A 16,593-nucleotide genomic window follows, 5' to 3' on the forward strand; every position below is an offset into this window, starting at 1 on the left:
CCTCTGTTTCCCGGCCTCTGATTCCCCTCCTCTGATTCCCCAACTCTAATTCCCCGCCTCTGATTCCCCAGCTCTGATTCCCCGTGTTTGATTCCCTGCCTCTGATTCCCTGCCCTGATTCCCCATCTCTGTTTCACCGCCTTTGATTCGCCACCTCCATTCCCCATATCTGATTCCCCGCCTCTGTTTCCCCGCCTCTGATTCCCTGCCTCTGATTCCCAACCTCTGATTCCCCACCTCTGATTCCCCATATCTGATTCCCCGCCTCTGTTTCCCCGCCTCTGGTTCCCTGCCTCTGATTCCCAACATCTGATTCCCCACCTCTGATTCCCCATATCTGAATCCCCGCCTCTGTTTCCCGGCCTCTGATTCCCCTCCTCTGATTCCCCAACTCTAATTCCCCGCCTCTGATTCCCCAGCTCTGATTCCCCGTGTTTGATTCCCTGCCTCTGATTCCCTGCCCTGATTCCCCATCTCTGTTTCACCGCCTTTGATTCGCCACCTCCATTCCCCATATCTGATTCCCCGCCTCTGTTTCCCCGCCTCTGATTCCCTGCCTCTGATTCCCAACCTCTGATTCCACACCTCTGATTCCCCATACCTGATTCCCCGCCTCTGTTTCCCCGCCTCTGATTCCCGGCCCCTGTTTCCCCATATCTGATTCCCCGCCTCTGATTCCCCAACTCTGATTCCCCGCCTCTGATTCCCCAGCTCTGATTCCCCGCCTCTCATTCCCTGTGTTTGATTCCCTGCCTCTGATTCCCCGCCTCTGATTCCCCATCTCTGATTCACCGCCTTTGATTCGCCACCTCTGATTCCCCATATCTGATTCCCCACCTCTGTTTCCACGCCTCTGATTCCCCGCCTCTGATTCTCCATATCTCATTCCCCGCCTCTGAATCCCCATCTCTGATTCCCGGACTCTGATTCCCCACCTCTGAATCCCGGCCTCTTATTCCCAGCTTCTGATTCCCGGCCTCTGATTCCCGGCCTCTGATTCCCCGCTTCTGATTCTGATTCCCTGCCTCTGATTCCCCATCTCTGATTCCCCATATCTGATTCCCCGCCTCTGTTTCCCCACCTCTGATTCCCCGCCTCTGTTTCCCCATATCTAATTCCCAACCTCTGATGCCCCAACTCTGATTCCCTGCCTCTGATTCCCCGCGTTCTATTCCCTGCCTCTGACTCCCCGCCTGTGATTCCCCATCTCTGATTCACCACCTCTGATTCCCCACCTCTGATTCCCCATATCTAATTCCCCGCCTCTGTTTTCCCGCCTCTGATTCCCCGCCTCTGTTTCCCCATATCTGATTCCCCGCCTCTGAATCCCCAACTCTGATTCCCTGCCTCTGATTCCCCAGCTCTGATTCCCCGCCTTTGATTCCCCCCGTCTGATTCCCAGCCTCTGAATCCCCGTGTCTGATTTCCTACCTCTGATTCACCGCCTCTGATTCCCCATCTCTGATTCACCGCCTCTGATTCCCCCCCTCTGATTCCCCATCTCTGATTCCGCACATGTGATTCCCTGCCTCTGATTCCCCGACTCTGATTCCCCAACTCTGATTCCCCGCCTCTGATTCCCCAACTCTGATTCCCCGCCTCTGATTCCCCAGCTCTGATTCCCCGCCTCTGATTCACCGCCTTTGATTCGCCACCTCTGAATCCCAATATCTGATTCCTCGCCTCTGTTTCCCCGCCTCTGATTCCCTGCCTCTGATTCCCCATATCTCATTCCCCGCCTCTGATTCCCCATCTCTAATTACCGGACTCTGATTCCCAACCTCTGATTCCCGGCCTCTTATTCCCGGCATCTGATTCTGGCCTCTAATTCCCGGCCTCTGATTCCCTGCTTCTGATTCTGATTCCCCACCTCTGATTCCCCATCTCTGATTCCGCACATCCGATTCCCTGCCTCTGATTCCCCGCCCCTGATTCACCGCCTCTGATTCCCGGCCTCTGATTTCCCGCATCTGATTCCCTGCCACTGATACCCCGCCCCTGATTCCCCACCTCTGATTCCCCATATCTGATTCCCCCCCTCTGTTTCCCCGCCTCTGATTCCCCATATCTGATTCCCCATATCTGATTCCCCGCCTCTGATTCCCCAACTCTGATTCCCCGCCTCTGTTTCCCCAGCTCCGATTCCCCGCCTCTGATTCCCCGCATCTGATTCCCTGCATCTGATTCCAAGCCTCTGATTCACTGCCTCCGATTCCCAACCTCTGATTCCCCACCTCTGATTCCCCGCCTCTGATTCTCCATATCTCATTCCCCGCCTCTGTTTTCCCGCCTCTGATTCCCCGCCTCTGTTTCCCCATATCTGATTCCCCGCCTCTGAATCCCCAACTCTGATTCCCTGCCTCTGATTCCCCAGCTCTGATTCCCCGCCTTTGATTCCCCCCGTCTGATTCCCAGCCTCTGAATCCCCGTGTCTGATTTCCTGCCTCTGATTCACCGCCTCTGATTCCCCGTCTCTGATTCACCGCCTCTGATTCCCCACCTCTGATTCCCCATCTCTGATTCCGCACATCTGATTCCCTGCCTCTGATTCCCCGACTCTGATTCCCCAGCTCTGATTCCCCGCCTCTGATTCCCCAACTCTGATTCCCCGCCTCTGATTCCCCAGCTCTGATTCCCCGCCTCTGATTCACCGCATTTGATTCGCCACCTCTGAATCCCCATATCTGATTCCTCGCCTCTGTTTCCCCGCCTCTGATTCCCTTCCTCTGATTCCCCATATCTTATTCCCCGCCTCTGATTCCCCATCTCTGATTCCCGGACTCTGATTCCCAACCTCTGATTCCCGGCCTCTTATTCCCGGCATCTGATTCCGGCCTCTAATTCCCGGCCTCTGATTCCCTGCTTCTGATTCTGATTCCCCACCTCTGATTCCCCATTTCTGATTCCGCACATCCGATTCCCTGCCTCTGATTCCCGGCCTCTGATTTCCCGCCTCTGATTCCCTGCCACTGATACCCCGCCCCTGATTCCCCACCTCTGATTCCCCATATCTGATTCCCCGCCTCTGTTTACCCGCCTCTGATTCCCCGCCTCTGATTCCCCATATCTGATTCCCCGCCTCTGATTCCCCAACTCTGATTCCCCGCCTCTGATTCCCCAGCTCTGATTCCCCGCCTCTGATTCCCCGCATCTGATTCCCTGCATCTGATTCCAAGCCTCTGATTCCCTGCCTCTGATTCCCAACCTCTGATTCCCCACCTCTGATTCCCCATATCTGATTCCCCGCCTCTGTTTCCCCGCCTCTGGTTCCCTGCCTCTGATTCCCAACATCTGATTCCCCACCTCTGATTCCCCATATCTGATTCCCCGCCTCTGTTTCCCGGCCTCTGATTCCCCTCCTCTGATTCCCCAACCCTAATTCCCCGCCTCTGATTCCCCAGCTCTGATTCCCCGTGTTTGATTCCCTGCCTCTGATTCCCTGCCCTGATTCATCATCTCTGTTTCACCGCCTTTGATTCGCCACCTCCATTCCCCATATCTGATTCCCCGCCTCTGTTTCCCCGCCTCTGATTCCCTGCCTCTGATTCCCAACCTCTGATTCCCCACCTCTGATTCCCCATATCTGATTCCCCGCCTCTGTTTCCCCGCCTCTGGTTCCCTGCCTCTGATTCCCAACATCTGATTCCCCACCTCTGATTCCCCATATCTGATTCCCCTCCTCTGATTCCCCAACTCTAATTCCCCGCCTCTGATTCCCCAGCTCTGATTCCCCGTGTTTGATTCCCTGCCTCTGATTCCCTGCCCTGATTCCCCATCTCTGTTTCACCGCCTTTGATTCGCCACCTCCATTCCCCATATCTGATTCCCCGCCTCTGTTTCCCCGCCTCTGATTCCCTGCCTCTGATTCCCAACCTCTGATTCCACACCTCTGATTCCCCATACCTGATTCCCCGCCTCTGTTTCCCCGCCTCTGATTCCCGGCCCCTGTTTCCCCATATCTGATTCCCCGCCTCTGATTCCCCAACTCTGATTCACCGCCTCTGATTCCCCAGCTCAGATTCCCCGCCTCTCATTCCCTGTGTTTGATTCCCTGCCTCTGATTCCCCGCCTCTGATTCCCCATCTCTGATTCACCGCCTTTGATTCGCCACCTCTGATTCCCCATATCTGATTCCCCACCTCTGTTTCCACGCCTCTGATTCCCCGCCTCTGATTCTCCATATCTCATTCCCCGCCTCTGAATCCCCATCTCTGATTCCCGGACTCTGATTCCCCACCTCTGAATCCCGGCCTCTTATTCCCAGCTTCTGATTCCCGGCCTCTGATTCCCGGCCTCTGATTCCCCGCTTCTGATTCTGATTCCCTGCCTCTGATTCCCCATCTCTGATTCCCCATATCTGATTCCCCGCCTCTGTTTCCCCACCTCTGATTCCCCGCCTCTGTTTCCCCATATCTAATTCCCAACCACTGATGCCCCAACTCTGATTCCCTGCCTCTGATTCCCCGCGTTCTATTCCCTGCCTCTGATTCCCCGCCTGTGATTCCCCATCTCTGATTCACCACCTCTGATTCCCCACCTCTGATTCCCCATATCTAATTCCCCGCCTCTGTTTTCCCGCCTCTGATTCCCCGCCTCTGTTTCCCCATATCTGATTCCCCGCCTCTGAATCCCCAACTCTGATTCCCTGCCTCTGATTCCCCAGCTCTGATTCCCCGCCTTTGATTCCCCCCGTCTGATTCCCAGCCTCTGAATCCCCGTGTCTGATTTCCTGCCTCTGATTCACCGCCTCTGATTCCCCATCTCTGATTCACCGCCTCTGATTCCCCCACTCTGATTCCCCATCTCTGATTCCGCACATGTGATTCCCTGCCTCTGATTCCCCGACTCTGATTCCCCAACTCTGATTCCCCGCCTCTGATTCCCCAACTCTGATTCCCCGCCTCTGATTCCCCAGCTCTGATTCCCCGCCTCTGATTCACCGCCTTTGATTCGCCACCTCTGAATCCCCATATCTGATTCCTCGCCTCTGTTTCCCCGCCTCTGATTCCCTGCCTCTGATTCCCCATATCTCATTCCCCGCCTCTGATTCCCCATCTCTAATTACCGGACTCTGATTCCCAACCTCTGATTCCCGGCCTCTTATTCCCGGCATCTGATTCTGGCCTCTAATTCCCGGCCTCTGATTCCCTGCTTCTGATTCTGATTCCCCACCTCTGATTCCCCATCTCTGATTCCGCACATCCGATTCCCTGCCTCTGATTCCCCGCCCCTGATTCACCGCCTCTGATTCCCGGCCTCTGATTTCCCGCATCTGATTCCCTGCCACTGATACCCCGCCCCTGATTCCCCACCTCTGATTCCCCATATCTGATTCCCCCCCTCTGTTTCCCCGCCTCTGATTCCCCGCCTCTGATTCCCCATATCTGATTCCCCGCCTCTGATTCCCCAACTCTGATTCCCCGCCTCTGATTCCCCAGCTCCGATTCCCCGCCTCTGATTCCCCGCATCTGATTCCCTGCATCTGATTCCAAGCCTCTGATTCACTGCCTCTGATTCCCAACCTCTGATTCCCCACCTCTGATTCCCCATATCTGATTCCCCGCCTCTGTTTCCCCGCCTCTGATTCCCCGCCTCTGTTTCCCCATATCTAATTCCCAACCTCTGATGCCCCAACTCTGATTCCCTGCCTCTGATTCCCCGCGTTCTATTCCCTGCCTCTGATTCCCCGCCTGTGATTCCCCATCTCTGATTCACCACCTCTGATTCCCCACCTCTGATTCCCCATATCTAATTCCCCGCCTCTGTTTTCCCGCCTCTGATTCCCCACCTCTGTTTCCCCATATCTGATTCCCCGCCTCTGAATCCCCAACTCTGATTCCCTGCCTCTGATTCCCTGCTTCTGATTCTGATTCCCCACCTCTGATTCCCCATCTCTGATTCCGCACATCTAATTCCCTGCCTCTGATTCCCCATCTCTGATTCCCCATATCTGATTCCCCGCCTTCTGTTCCCCACCTCTGATTCCCCGCCTCTGTTTCCCCATATCTATGTCCCCGACTCTGATTCCCCAACTTTGATTCCCCACCTCTGATTCCCCCGCTCTGATTCCCCGCCTCTGATTCCCCGCATCTGATTCCATGCATCTGATTCCCAGCCTCCGATTCCCTGCCTCTGATTCCCAACCTCTGATTCCCCACCTCTGATTCCCCATATCTGATTCCCCGCCTCTGTTTCCCCGCCTCTGATTCCCCTCCTCTGTTTCCCCATATCTGATCCCCGCCTCTATTTGCCCGCCTCTGATTCCCCGCCTCTGTTTCCCCATATCTGATTCCCCGCCTCTGAATCCCCAACTCTGATTCCCTGCCTCTAATTTCCCAGCTCTGATTCCCCGCCTCTGATTCCCCGTGTCTGATTTCCTGCCTCTGATTCCCCACCTCTGATTACCCATGTCTAATTCACAGCCTCTGATTCCCCACCTCTGATTCCCCATCTCTGATTTGGCACATCCGATTCCCTGCCTCTGATTCCCCGCCTCTGAATCACTGCCTCTGATTCCCCAGCTCTGATTCCCCGCCTCTGATTCCCCGCGTCTTATTCCCTGCTTCTGATTCTGATTCCCTGCCTCTGATTCCCCATCTCTGATTCCGCACATCTGATTCCCTGCCTCTGATTCCCCACCTCTGATTCCCCATATCTGATTCCCCGCCTCTGATTCCCCGCCTCTGTTTCCCCATATCTAAGTCCCCGCCTCTGATTCCCCAACTCTGATTCCCCACCTCTGATTCCCCAGCTCTGATTCCCCGCCTCTGATTCCCCGCATCTGATTCCCTGCATCTGATTCCCAGCCTCTGATTCCCTGCCTGTGATTCCCAACCTCTGATTCCCCACCTCTGATTCCCCATATCTGATTCCCCGCCTCTGTTTCCCCGCCTCTGATTCCCCACCACTGTTTCCCCATATCTGATTCCCCGCCTCTGATTCCCTTCCTCTGATTCCCAACCTCTGATTCCCCACCTCTGATTTCCCATATTGATTCCCTGCGTCTGATTCCCCACCTCTGATTTCCCATATTGATTCCCTGCGTCTGATTCCCCGCCTCTGATTCCCCAGCTCTGATTCCCCGCCTCTGATTCCCCGTGTCTGATTTCCTGCCTCTGATTCCCCGCCTCTGATAACCCATGTCTGATTCACCGCCTCTGATTCCCCACCTCTGATTCCCCATCTCTGATTCCGCACATCCGATTCCCTGCCTCTGATTCCCCGCCTCTGATTCACCGCCTCTGATTCCCGGCCTCTGATTTCCCGCCTCTGATTCCCTGCCACTGATACCCCGCCCCTGATTCCCCACCTCTGATTCCCCGCCTCTGTTTCCCCATATCTAATTCCGAACCTCTGATGCCCCAACTCTGATTCCCTGCCTCTGATTCCCCGCGTTCTATTCCCTGCCTCTGATTCCCCGCCTGTGATTCCCCATCTCTGATTCACCACCTCTGATTCCCCACCTCTGATTCCCCATATCTAATTCCCCGCCTCTGTTTTCCCGCCTCTGATTCCCCGCCTCTGTTTCCCCATATCTGATTCCCCGCCTCTGAATCCCCAACTCTGATTCCCTGCCTCTGATTCCCCAGCTCTGATTCCCCGCCTTTGATTCCTCCCGTCTGATTCCCAGCCTCTGAATCCCCGTGTCTGATTTCCTGCCTCTGATTCACCGCCTCTGATTCCCCATCTCTGATTCACCGCCTCTGATTCCCCACCTCTGATTCCCCATCTCTGATTCCGCACATCTGATTCCCTGCCTCTGATTCCCCGACTCTGATTCCCCAGCTCTGATTCCCCGCCTCTGATTCCCCAACTCTGATTCCCCGCCTCTGATTCCCAACATCTGATTCCCCACCTCTGATTCCCCATATCTGATTCCCCGCCTCTGTTTCCCGGCCTCTGATTCCCCTCCTCTGATTCCCCAACTCTAATTCCCCGCCTCTGATTTTCCAGCTCTGATTCCCCGTGTTTGATTCCCTGCCTCTGATTCCCTGCCCTGATTCCCCATCTCTGTTTCACCGCCTCTGATTCCCCACCTCCATTCCCCATATCTGATTCCCCGCCTCTGAATCCCCATATCTGATTCCCGGACTCTGATTCCCCACCTCTGATTCCCGGCCTCTTATTCCCAGCATCTGATTCCCGGCCTCTGATTCCCGGCCTCTGATTCCCTGCTTCTGATTCTGATTCCCTGCCTCTGATTCCGCACATCTGATTCCCTGCCTCTGATTCCCCACCTCTGATTCCCCATATCTGATTCCCCGCCTCTGTTTCCCCACCTCTGATTCCCCGCCTCTGTTTCCCCATATCTAATTCCCAACCTCTGATGCCCCAACTCTGATTCCCTGCCTCTGATTCCCCGCGTTCTATTCCCTGCCTCTGATTCCCCGCCTGTGATTCCCCATCTCTGATTCACCACCTCTGATTCCCCACCTCTGATTCCCCATATCTAATTCCCCGCCTCTGTTTTCCCGCCTCTGATTCCCCGCCTCAGTTTCCCCATATCTGATTCCCCGCCTCTGAATCCCCAACTCTGATTCCCTGCCTCTGATTCCCCAGCTCTGATTCCCCGCCTCTGATTCCCCGCATCTGATTCCCTGCATCTGATTCCAAGCCTCTGATTCCCTGCCTCTGATTCCCAACCTCTGATTCCCCACCTCTGATTCCCCATATCTGATTCCCCGCCTCTGTTTCCCCGCCTCTGGTTCCCTGCCTCTGATTCCCAACATCTGATTCACCACCTCTGATTCCCCATATCTGATTCCCCGCCTCTGTTTCCCCATCTCTGATTCACCGCCTCTGATTCCCCACCTCTGATTCCCCATCTCTGATTCCGCACATGTGATTCCCTGCCTCTGATTCCTCGACTCTGATTCCCCAACTCTGATTCCCCGCCTCTGATTCCCCAACTCTGATTCCCCGCCTCTGATTCCCCAGCTCTGATTCCCCGCCTCTGATTCACCGCCTTTGATTCGCCACCTCTGAATCCCCATATCTGATTCCTCGCCTCTGTTTCCCCGCCTCTGATTCCCTGCCTCTGATTCCCCATATCTCATTCCCCGCCTCTGATTCCCCATCTCTGATTACCGGACTCTGATTCCCAACCTCTGATTCCTGGCCTCTTATTCCCGGCATCTGATTCCGGCCTCTAATTCCCGGCCTCTGATTCCCTGCTTCTGATTCTGATTCCCCACCTCTGATTCCCCATCTCTGATTCCGCACATCCGATTCCCTGCCTCTGATTCCCCGCCCCTGATTCACCGCCTCTGATTCCCGGCCTCTGATTTCCCGCATCTGATTCCCTGCCACTGATACCCCGCCCCTGATTCCCCACCTCTGATTCCCCATATCTGATTCCCCCCCTCTGTTTCCCCGCCTCTGATTCCCCGCCTCTGATTCCCCATATCTGATTCCCCGCCTCTGATTCCCCAACTCTGATTCCCCGCCTCTGATTCCCCAGCTCTGATTCCCCGCCTCTGATTCCCCGCATCTGATTCCCTGCATCTGATTCCAAGCCTCTGATTTCCTGCCTCTGATTCCCAACCTCTGATTCCCCACCTCTGATTCCCCATATCTGATTCCCCGCCTCTGTTTCCCCGCCTCTGATGCCGCGCCTCTGTTTCCCCATATCTAATTCCCAACCTCTGATGCCCCAACTCTGATTCCCTGCCTCTGATTCCCCGCGTTCTATTCCCTGCCTCTGATTCCCCGCCTGTGATTCCCCATCTCTGATTCACCACCTCTGATTCCCCACCTCTGATTCCCCATATCTAATTCCCCGCCTCTGTTTTCCCGCCTCTGATTCCCCACCTCTGTTTCCCCATATCAGATTCCCCGCCTCTGAATCCCCAACTCTGATTCCCTGCCTCTGATTCCCTGCTTCTGATTCTGATTCCCCACCTCTGATTCCCCATCTCTGATTCCGCACATCTAATTCCCTGCCTCTGATTCCCCATCTCTGATTCCCCATATCTGATTCCCCGCCTTCTGTTCCCCACCTCTGATTCCCCGCCTCTGTTTCCCCATATCTAAGTCCCCGACTCTGATTCCCCAACTTTGATTCCCCACCTCTGATTCCCCAGCTCTGATTCCCCGCCTCTGATTCCCCGCATCTGATTCCATGCATCTGATTCCCAGCCTCCGATTCCCTGCCTCTGATTCCCAACCTCTGATTCCCCACCTCTGATTCCCCATATCTGATTCCCCGCCTCTGTTTCCCCGCCTCTGATTCCCCTACTCTGTTTCCCCATATCTGATCCCCGCCTCTATTTGCCCGCCTCTGATTCCCCGCCTCTGTTTCCCCATATCTGATTCCCCGCCTCTGAATCCCCAACTCTGATTCCCTGCCTCTAATTTCCCAGCTCTGATTCCCCGCCTCTGATTCCCCGTGTCTGATTTCCTGCCTCTGATTCCCCACCTCTGATTACCCATGTCTAATTCACCGCCTCTGATTCCCCACCTCTGATTCCCCATCTCTGATTTGGCACATCCGATTCCCTGCCTCTGATTCCCCGCCTCTGAATCACTGCCTCTGATTCCCCAGCTCTGATTCCCCGCCTCTGATTCCCCGCGTCTTATTCCCTGCTTCTGATTCTGATTCCTTGCCTCTGATTCCCCATCCCTGATTCCGCACATCTGATTCCCTGCCTCTGATTCCCCACCTCTGATTCCCCATATCTGATTCCCCGCCTCTGATTCCCCGCCTCTGTTTCCCCATATCTAAGTCCCCGCCTCTGATTCCCCAACTCTGATTCCCCACCTCTGATTCCCCAGCTCTGATTCCCCGCCTCTGATTCCCCGCATCTGATTCCCTGCATCTGATTCCCAGCCTCTGATTCCCTGCCTGTGATTCCCAACCTCTGATTCCCCACCTCTGATTCCCCATATCTGATTCCCCGCCTCTGATTCCCCGCCACTGTTTCCCCATATCTGATTCCCTGCCTCTGAATCCCCAACTCTGATTCCCTGCATCTAATTGCCCAGCTCTGATTCCCCACCTCTGATTCCCCGTGTCTGATTTCCTGCCTCTGATTCCCCGCCTCTGATTACCCATGTCTGATTCACCGCCTCTGATTCCCCACCTCTGATTCCCCATCTCTGATTCCGCACATCCGATTCCCTGCCTCTGATTCCCCGCCTCTGATTCACCGCCTCTGATTCCCGGCCTCTGATTTCCCGCCTCTGATTCCCTGCCACTGATACCCCGCCCCTGATTCCCCACCTCTGATTCCCCGCCTCTGTTTCCCCATATCTAATTCCGAACCTCTGATGCCCCAACTCTGATTCCCTGCCTCTGATTCCCCGCGTTCTATTCCCTGCCTCTGATTCCCCGCCTGTGATTCCCCATCTCTGATTCACCACCTCTGATTCCCCACCTCTGATTCCCCATATCTAATTCCCCGCCTCTGTTTTCCCGCCTCTGATTCCCCGCCTCTGTTTCCACATATCTGATTCCCCGCCTCTGAATCCCCAACTCTGATTCCCTGCCTCTGATTCCCCAGCTCTGATTCCCCGCCTTTGATTCCCCCCGTCTGATTCCCAGCCTCTGAATCCCCGTGTCTGATTTCCTGCCTCTGATTCACCGCCTCTGATTCCCCATCTCTGATTCACCGCCTCTGATTCCCCACCTCTGATTCCCCATCTCTGATTCCGCACATCTGATTCCCTGCCTCTGATTCCACGACTCTGATTCCCCAGCTCTGATTCCCCGCCTCTGATTCCCCAACTCTGATTCCACGCCTCTGATTCCCCAGCTCTGATTCCCCGCCTCTGATTCCCAACATCTGATTCCCCACCTCTGATTCCCCATATCTGATTCCCCGCCTCTGTTTCCCGGCCTCTGATTCCCCTCCTCTGATTCCCCAACTCTAATTCCCCGCCTCTGATTCCCCAGCTCTGATTCCCCGTGTTTGATTCCCTGCCTCTGAGTCCCTGCCCTGATTCCCCATCTCTGTTTCACCGCCTCTGATTCCCCACCTCCGTTCCCCATATCTGATTCCCCGCCTCTGAATCCCCATCTCTGATTCCCGGACTCTGATTCCCCACCTCTGATTCCCGGCTTCTTATTCCCAGCATCTGATTCCAGGCCTCTGATTCCCGGCCTCTGATGCCCCGCTTCTGATTCTGATTCCCTGCCTCTGATTCCCCATCTCTGATTCCGCACATCTGATTCCCTGCCTCTGATTCCCCACCTCTGATTCCCCATATCTGATTCCCCGCCTCTGAATCCCCAACTCTGATTCCCTGCCTCTGATTCCCTGCTTCTGATTCTGATTCCCCACCTCTGATTCCCCATCTCTGATTCCGCACATCTAATTCCCTGCCTCTGATTCCCCATCTCTGATTCCCCATATCTGATTCCCCGCCTTCTGTTCCCCACCACTGATTCCCCGCCTCTGTTTCCCCATATCTAAGTCCCCGACTCTGATTCCCCAACTTTGATTCCCCACCTCTGATTCCCCAGCTCTGATTCCCCGCCTCTGATTCCCCGCGTCTTATTCCCAGCTTCTGATTCTGATTCCCTGCCTCTGATTCCCCATCTCTGATTCCGCACATCTGATTCCCTGCCTCTGATTCCCCACCTCTGATTCCCCATATCTGATTCCCCGCCTCTGTTTCCCCGCCTCTGATTCCCCGCCTCTGTTTCCCCATATCTAAGTCCCCGCCTCTGATTCCCCAACTCTGATTCCCCACCTCTGATTCCCCAGCTCTGATTCCCCGCCTCTGATTCCCCGCATCTGATTCCCTGCATCTGATTCCCAGCCTCTGATTCCCTGCCTGTGATTCCCAACCTCTGATTCCCCACCTCTGATTCCCCATATCTGATTCCCCGCCTCTGTTTCCCCGCCTCTGATTCCCCGCCACTGTTTCCCCATATCTGATTCCCCGCCTCTGAATCCCCAACTCTGATTCCCTGCATCTAATTCCCCAGCTCTGATTCCCCGCCTCTGATTCCCCGTGTCTGATTCCCCGCCTCTGATTACCCATGTCTGATTCACCGCCTCTAATTCCCCACCTCTGATTCCCCATCTCTGATTCCGCACATCCGTTTCCCTGCCTCTGATTCCCCGCCTCTGATTCACCGCCTCTGATTCCCGGCCTCTGATTTCCCGCCTCTGATTCCCTGCCACTGATGCCCCGCCCCTGATTCCCCACCTCTGATTCCCCATATCTGATTCCCCGCCTCTGTTTCCCCGCCTCTGATTCCCCGCCTCTGATTCCCCATATCTGATTCCCCGCCTCTGATTCCCCAACTCTGATTCCCCGCCTCTGATTCCCCAGCTCTGAATCCCCGCCTCTGATTCCCCGTGTCTGATTACCGGCCTCTGATTCCCCGCCTCTAATTCTCCATCTCTGATTCACAACATCTGATTCCCCACCTCTGATTCCCCATATCTGATTCCCCGCCTCTGTTTCCCCGCCTCTGATTCCCCACCTCTGATTAACAATATCTGATTCCCCGCCTCTGATTCCCCACCTCTGATTCCCGGCCTCTGATTCGCCAGCTATTATTCCCCTCCTCTGATTCCCCAGCTCTGATTCCCCGCCTCTGATTCCCCGTGTTTGATTCACTGCCTCTTATTCCCGGCCTCTGATTCCCCATCTCTGTTTCACCGCCTTTGATTCGCCACCTCTGATTCCCCATATCTGATTCCCCGCCTCTGTTTCCCCGCCTCTGATTCCCCGCCTCTGATTCCCCATATCTCATTCCCCGCCTCTGAATCCCCATCTCTGATTCCCGGACTCTGATTCCCCACCTCTGATTCCCGGCCTCTTATTCCCGGCATCTGATTCCGGCCTCTGATCCCCGGACTCTGATTCCCTGCTTCTGATTCTGATTCCCTGCCTCTGATTCCCCATCTCTGATTGCGCACATCTGATTCCCTGCCTCTGATTCCCCACCTCTGATTCCCCATATCTGATTCCCCGCCTCTGTGTTCCCGCCTCTGATTCCCCGCCTCTGTTTCCCAATATCTAAGTCCCAGCCTCTGATTCCCCAACTCTGATTCCCCACCTCTGATTCTCAAGCTCTGATTCCCCACCTCTGATTCCCTATCTCTGATACCGCACATCTGATTCCCTGCCTCTGATTCCCCGCCTCTGATTCCCCAGCTCTGATTCCCCGCCTCTGATTCCCCAACTCTGATTCCCCGCCTCTGATTCCCCAGCTCTGATTCCCCGCCTCTGATTCACCGCCTTTAATTCGCCACCTCTGAATCCCCATATTTGATTCCTCGCCTCTGTTTCCCCGCCTCTGATTCCCCGCCTCTGATTCCCCATATCTCATTCCCCGCCTCTGATTCCCCATCTCTGATTCCCGGACTCTGATTCCCAACCTCTGATTCCCGGCCTCTTATTCCTGGCATCTGATTCCGGCCTCTAATTCCCGGCCTCTGATTCCCTGCTTCTGATTCTGATTCCCCACCTCTGATTCCCCATCTCTGATTCCGCACATCCGATTCCCTGCCTCTGATTCCCCGCCCCTGATTCACCGCCTCTGATTCCCGGCCTCTGATTTCCCGCCTCTGATTCCCTGCCACTGATACCCCGCCCCTGATTCCCCACCTCTGATTCCCCATATCTGATTCCCGGCCTCTGTTTCCCCGCCTCTGATTCCCCGCCTCTGATTCCCCATATCTGATTCCCCGCCTCTGATTCCCCAACTCTGATTCCCCACCTCTGATTCCCCAGCTCTGATTCCCCGCCTCTGATTCCCCGCATCTGATTCCCTGCATCTGATTCCAAGCCTCTGATTCCCTGCCTCTGATTCCCAACCTCTGATTCCCCACCTCTGATTCCCCATATCTGATTCCCCGCCTCTGATTCCCCGCCTCTGTTTCCCCATATCTAATTCCCAACCTCTGATGCCCCAACTCTGATTCCCTGCCTCTGATTCCCCGCGTTCTATTCCCTGCCTCTGATTCCCCGCCTGCGATTCCCCATCTCTGATTCACCACCTCTGATTCCCCACCTCTGAATCCCCAACTCTGATTCCCTGCCTCTGATTCCCTGCTTCTGATTCTGATTCCCCATCTCTGATTCCCCATCTCTGATTCCGCACATCTAATTCCCTGCCTCTGATTCCCCATCTCTGATTCCCCATATCTGATTCCCCGCCTTCTGTTCCCCACCTTTGATTCCCCGCCTCTGTTTCCCCATATCTAAGTCCCCGACTCTGATTCCCCAACTTTGATTCCCCACCTCTGATTCCCCAGCTCTGATTCCCCGCCTCTGATTCCCCGCATCTGATTCCATGCATCTGATTCCCAGCCTCTGATTCCCTGCCTCTGATTCCCATCCTCTGATTCCCCACCTCTGATTCCCCATATCTGATACACCGCCTCTGTTTCCCCGCCTCTGATTCCTCTCCTCTGTTTCCCCATATCTGATCCCCGCCTCTATTTGCCCGCCTCTGATTCCCCGCCTCTGTTTCCCCATATCTGATTCCCCGCCTCTGAATCCCCAACTCTGATTCCCTGCCTCTAATTTCCCAGCTCTGATTCCCCGCCTCTGATTCCCCGTGTCTGATTTCCTGCCTCTGATTCCCTGCCTCTGATTACCCATGTCTGATTCACCCCCTCTGATTCCCCACCTCTGATTCCCCATCTCTGATTCCGCACATCCGATTCCCTGCCTCTGATTCCCCGCCTCTGATTCACTGCCTCTGATTCCCCAGCTCTGATTCCCCGCCTCTGATTCTCCGCGTCTTATTCCCTGCTTCTGATTCTGATTCCCTGCCTCTGATTCCCCATCTCTGATTCCGCACATCTGATTCCCTGCCTCTGATTCCCCACCTCTGATTCCCCGCCTCTGATTCCCCATTTCTGATTCCCGGACTCTGATTCCCAACCTCTGATTCCCGGCCTCTTATTCCTGGCATCTGATTCCGGCCTCTAATTCCCGGCCTCTGATTCCCTGCTTCTGATTCTGATTCCCCACCTCTGATTCCCCATCTCTGATTCCGCACATCCGATTCCCTGCCTCTGATTCCCCGCCCCTGATTCACCGCCTCTGATTCCCGGCCTCTGATTTCCCGCCTCTGATTCCCTGCCACTGATACCCCGCCCCTGATTCCCCACCTCTGATTCCCCATATCTGATTCCCGGCCTCTGTTTCCCCGCCTCTGATTCCCCGCCTCTGATTCCCCATATCTGATTCCCCGCCTCTGATTCCCCAACTCTGATTCCCCGCCTCTGATTCCCCAGCTCTGATTCCCCGCCTCTGATTCCCCGCATCTGATTCCCTGCATCTGATTCCAAGCCTCTGATTCCCTGCCTCTGATTCCCAACCTCTGATTCCCCACCTCTGATTCCCCATATCTGATTCCCCGCCTCTGTTTCCCCGCCTCTGATTCCCCGCCTCTGTTTCCCCATATCTAATTCCCAACCTCTGATGCTCCAACTCTGATTCCCTGCCTCTGATTCCCCGCATTCTATTCCCTGCCTCTGATTCCCCGCCTGTGATTCCCCATCTCTGATTCACCACCTCTGATTCCCCACCTCTGAATCCCCAACTCTGATTCCCTGCCTCTGATTCCCTGCTTCTGATTCTGATTCCCCATCTCTGATTCCCCATCTCTGATTCCGCACATCT

This window comes from Narcine bancroftii, unplaced genomic scaffold, assembly GCF_036971445.1.
Source record: "Narcine bancroftii isolate sNarBan1 unplaced genomic scaffold, sNarBan1.hap1 Scaffold_159, whole genome shotgun sequence".
In the NCBI taxonomy this organism is placed as follows: Eukaryota; Metazoa; Chordata; class Chondrichthyes; order Torpediniformes; family Narcinidae; genus Narcine; species Narcine bancroftii.